This window comes from Dipteris shenzhenensis, chromosome 33 (genome assembly GCF_047967505.1).
Source record: "Dipteris shenzhenensis isolate YYH24624 ecotype China chromosome 33, Dip_SZ_1.0, whole genome shotgun sequence".
Classification (NCBI taxonomy): domain Eukaryota; kingdom Viridiplantae; phylum Streptophyta; class Polypodiopsida; order Gleicheniales; family Dipteridaceae; genus Dipteris; species Dipteris shenzhenensis.
Genome location: NC_141628.1, coordinates 36821241 through 36826045, shown reverse-complemented (window position 1 = coordinate 36826045; position 4805 = coordinate 36821241). Strand labels below are relative to the sequence as shown.

Genomic DNA, 4805 nt, shown 5'->3' with positions numbered 1-4805 from the left:
ATGGCTGGTAATTGTTGTCTGACAGTTTGTCGACTTTGTAGGTACGGGAGGCAGAGGCGTTGGCCATTGTGGATTCTGGAGTCCCGATCAGTTTCCACAGTTGAGAGCAATTGTGCTCGAGTCCCGAGCATCTTTTGACGTTGGTTTTGGTTCCGCAGAAAGGCGTGATACCATATAGAAATTCTGTAGAGGGTAAACCTTCATTACGTCATATTGAATGAATGTGAATATACATAGTCTTTGTACGAATCAGTGTGTCTCTTGAGATCACATCTGTTCGTTACTTTACATTTGTTGAATTGTTTTAGTATTAATTCCTGTATGCATCACATATTGTCTCGGGAATAGACAAGTAGCAACTTAGGCTACCAAAAAGTAATTTACTTATAATCATTCACACAATCATTCGGGATCGAAGGACGAGGGAAATCGGGCTTGTCTGAACAATGGTGCTTAACCTTATACACGACGAGAACCTCCAAGCTCTGCTAATCGTGTATACGACGAATTAGGCCTGGTATGGACTTTATGGATGAGAAGAAGAGGTTGAGCAAACTGAAGCAGAGAGCTTTCTGTCCATTATTAGATAGCAACCCATCTCCTTTTTGCTTGGAAGTTGAGGCTTGGTTGGAACAATGCCATCGGTGCTTACCAGGACCTGATATTTATCTTTGCGAGTAAAGCTCGTGCACTCGAAACCCAGGGTACCTGCCAGCACCCGTTGTACATAGTTTGCGACTTCATGAGACGTTTTCCCTCCTCCGCATGTGAACTCCTTGGGCAGCTTGTTCAGAAACGTGACTTCATACGCGGGACTTGGGTTCATGCAGAAGTAGAAGGCGTCCAATCCTTTCCAGCCCCGAGCTGTTGTGCAGTGGAACATGCTCATGCGATTGGCCATGGCTACAGGGACAATCTGATCGGTGAGCTCGGCAAAAAGGGCACTAAAGCGGAGAAGGAAAGGCTCTCTGCAAGTGGTGCCTTCTGGACAGATGACAAGGTCACCTTCTTCGAGGAGCTTCCTGATGTTAGCTGCGTCTTTCTCACGATCGCGAGTGAGCCTCACTGTTGTGATGGGAGCAATAATCTCGGAAAGGCGAGCTAACGAATAAGTTACCGTTGTAATAGGTCGCCCTAGTGCTACGGATAGAAAGGATCCATGAACGACCTGTGAGAAAACACAAAGAGCACACCTATCTTGCCAGTGTGCTTCACGTCACTTGGAGGGTTGCCCTTGACAATCACGCGTACCCCAAGCGCCCAGAGGACATAGTAGACTATTTTCATTGGGAGCAATGCTCCAGCTGCAACGCGAATCAGTGAAAGAAGGAAACCAAATGGGATCCAGAGGAGGGTTAACAAGGCTCGCAATGGTGTTGGCCTGGCCACCAATCTGCCATCATGGAATACGATAGGTTTAAGCAGCTTGTCGGCGCTTACGGCTTCCATCTTGGAGTTGAGAGGTACGATGTAAGCCTCCTGCATGCACGAATTGGAAAGGATCAATCATCAGTGGATAATTTTGAACTTCGACTTTACGTGAACAACACAACTCGTCTATACAGGGATCGGAGATCTGAAGACAAAAATGGCCGGTAACCGGCCACACACACAAAACACACATATATACACACGCACGCGCGCACACACACAGACCTTGCAGAGTTCCATGTATGCAAAATCTGTCTTTCGGTCGCCAAGTGCTACGTCTGGCGTCTCTTCTTGAAATGTATCGGTCATGGCGTTCTTCTTGTTGGCCCCAACCTGGTTTTTTCACAAATCCGGTGGCTCTCCCTCTCACTACTTCAATCTCTGTCCCAATCACAAGATCAGCTCCAAGGTACTAGTCCTTCAAGAAGGGCTCAACCATGATGCGAGGGTTGGCCCTGAGCACGCATCTCTTGCCGAAGGAAGAGAAGGCTTTCCACGTCTCGGGATGCACGTCATCCGAGTAGAATTTGGGCAGCACGGATCTGGCAATGGATTCGATATCGGCCACTTTGACACCAGCGTAAGAGGCAAAGATTGGATGCCAGCGGATTCGGAGACGAAGTGGTAGAGGAGCCAGGCGAGGGGAGCAAGGAGGAGGAGGGCAGCGGCACGAAGCGGACCACCGGTTTCGAAGGCGACGAGCATGAAGTAAGGGAAGGAGCTACGGCTACGGAGGAGGGTGCCATCGAGGTCGGAGACGACGCACTGAGAGTGTCTATTGGAGGAGCTACAAGTCTGGACGGGGGGGAAGGAGGGAGGGAGGATGCTGGCTGCTTGGCTACGAAAGTTGGGCTTAGGCATGGTGCTATATTGAGGTTGATATGAAGCTAAGGACAGCTAAGAGACTCTTAGACATCAGCTAAGGACAGCTGAGAGAAGATAGTATGATACTGTAAGGGACGAGCTAGCTTCAGTTGTAGACGTGAAAGAGCTGCAGTTTTCTACTGTAAGGGAGGAGCTAGCTTCTGTAAGCTAAGAGGCTCTTAGTTTTCTACCGTAAGGGAGCTAGCTTCTGCTGTAGATGTGCAAGAGCTGCAGCGTTTATAAAGATGTGTGTGCACTTGGTGAAGATCGCCACAACTCTACACGGCGACACAAGAAGATGGACAATCCAGCTACAGGTTACATAAACTTACAAGACACAAGGAGATTGAAACGAAGGTGAAATATCGGCGTGATATGGTGAGGCAATGGCAAGTATAATAGCTTTGACACCATCGCCATTGTGCGAAAAAGCCATCCGCCGTGGTAAGGAGTGTCACGTTTGTCCAAATAAAACATTGCATAACTTTCATGATTCTCTCTTCACACTTTCATGCTTGAAAATGAAATTGGAATATGCAATGTTTTATTTCGACATACCACTTCCATGTTTCTCTTTTCACACTTTCATGCTTGGAAATGAAATAATCTTGTTCCCTCTAAGGAGGTTTCTGTCCACCTGATGCCCATAAGGGGCCCTTAGAAAGGAAAGGGTGGGAGGATTGAAAGAGAGGTAGAAGGACTAGGAGACTACCATGATGAGAGAGTGTGGGCAATGCAATGCAAGCTCAATGCAAGGCAGAGAGGGAGAGGCGAAGCTGTAGCTTGGTGCCATTGATAAAGCCAAACCATTGGTGAAGATCCTCAAACGCATTCTACTTCGGATTCTACACATAAATAAACTAAGAACTATCTAGACTTGGTGATTATGTCGACTCCCTTCCAAAATTTACTCAGGAACATTTCTGAAGAGCCTCCATTAATTGATGTACGTATTATGCTCATCTATGCCAATCGATGATTGCTGCTTGGATCTTGGTTGGTGATACCTTGGTACTAAGTTACTCGTCGTGAACTCAGGTCGGGCTGTTGAACTGACTAAGGATCAACACTGCAAGGATATATTGCTAGTGAAGTACCTATCAAATCATATATGATGATGGAGTAGAGAAGCTTCTAAAAACGGAACGGTTTTTCAAAAAGAATAGTAAATATTATTGCATGGAGAAATGCATCTACATATCCTACAGCATAATGTACGTAGTGGAGAGTGCAATTAATGCTTCGATATTGTACAAGCCATCTCTCCTTTTCATTGATGAAACTCCAAGTAGTAATGTTACAAAATATCATTGATAGGATACTCTATTAAAATTACTATAGTGAGGATATGCAATTTTGTCATGTAGACAAAGAATCTTTTATCTACAAAACAAAGCGCGAGTGAATGTGGTTTGAGATTCAATCTCGGGGGGTACACCACTAAGAAATCCTAGGTATCACATGTGTTCAAGTGGTATTAAGGAAACCCCTCAACTTCCAAAAATTCTCACTAAAACAACCCCTCTTTACTTATGAGCTAATGGATTTTTTTCTAAAGCTTAATTAAAAACCCCCTCTTGTTAATGTAAACCTCTTAAAATTTTTCCAAAAGTGGATTTAAAATACCCCTCCTTTTGAGTGCATGTCATACACTAAAATTTTGGGAGATGAATCCCTTGAGGATTCAATGTCTTGAATCTTTTATCTTATGTATAAGGAGCCCATACCCTTACTATTTTCTATGGAATAACATTATAGGGAATTCCAAGAGATTTCATCTAATGTCAAAGAAGTACGAAGTCATTAGATCTAGCCATTGTACACCTTCCACCACTAGTGCAACCTTCTATTAGAACACCTTCTACCACTAATGCAAGCTCTATAATTTAATGAGGTAGAGAAATAATTCATTTGTATTCTATAACAATTTATGAATTATTGTGTCTTACATACATGCTTTATTACAAGAAAGTATTCTACTCATTATTAAAATTCTTGTCATAGGAGACCTTTAGCATTTTGAGCATGTAGAAACAACATAAACCATTAGAGGAGAATTGGGGTCTCAAAAGGGCCTCCAATTAGTGTTTCCTAATTTCAAGGGATTAGAGAGCGATTTGAGGTGTACCAATGAGAGTGCTAGAAGGTGTGGGGCAATGGTATGTTGAGGTGGAGGATGGGCAGGCCTACAAAGAGCCCCTATTGGTTACTCCCCTTACACTAGGGACCACCCAAACCATCCCCCCCCCTCTTAACCCATGTTTGACCCTCCTACCAAGTGCACCTTCCACATGAGCCCAAAACTGCCTTCAATGGGATGGCAGGGCACGTCTGGTGAATTTCACTTCTCCCCTCCCTCTTTCTAGAGCCTCTTCCCCCCATTGTTCTGGTCCAGCGTGCCATATCACTCCATTTGAACCAAATCCCATGAATTTTCCCTCTTCCCCCTTTTTCTTTAATCTGTCCTGCTCTGGCCTACTTATTGCTACAGCTCCTGTCTCTCTCTCTCT

General features: G+C 44.7%; 1 pseudogene; it reads right to left on the bottom strand.

Moving 5' to 3' along the window:
• Nucleotides 1-526: 526 nt before the first annotated feature.
• LOC147880057 (glycerol-3-phosphate acyltransferase RAM2 pseudogene) lies at nucleotides 527-2292 on the bottom strand (annotated as a pseudogene).
• Nucleotides 2293-4805: the final 2513 nt, after the last annotated feature.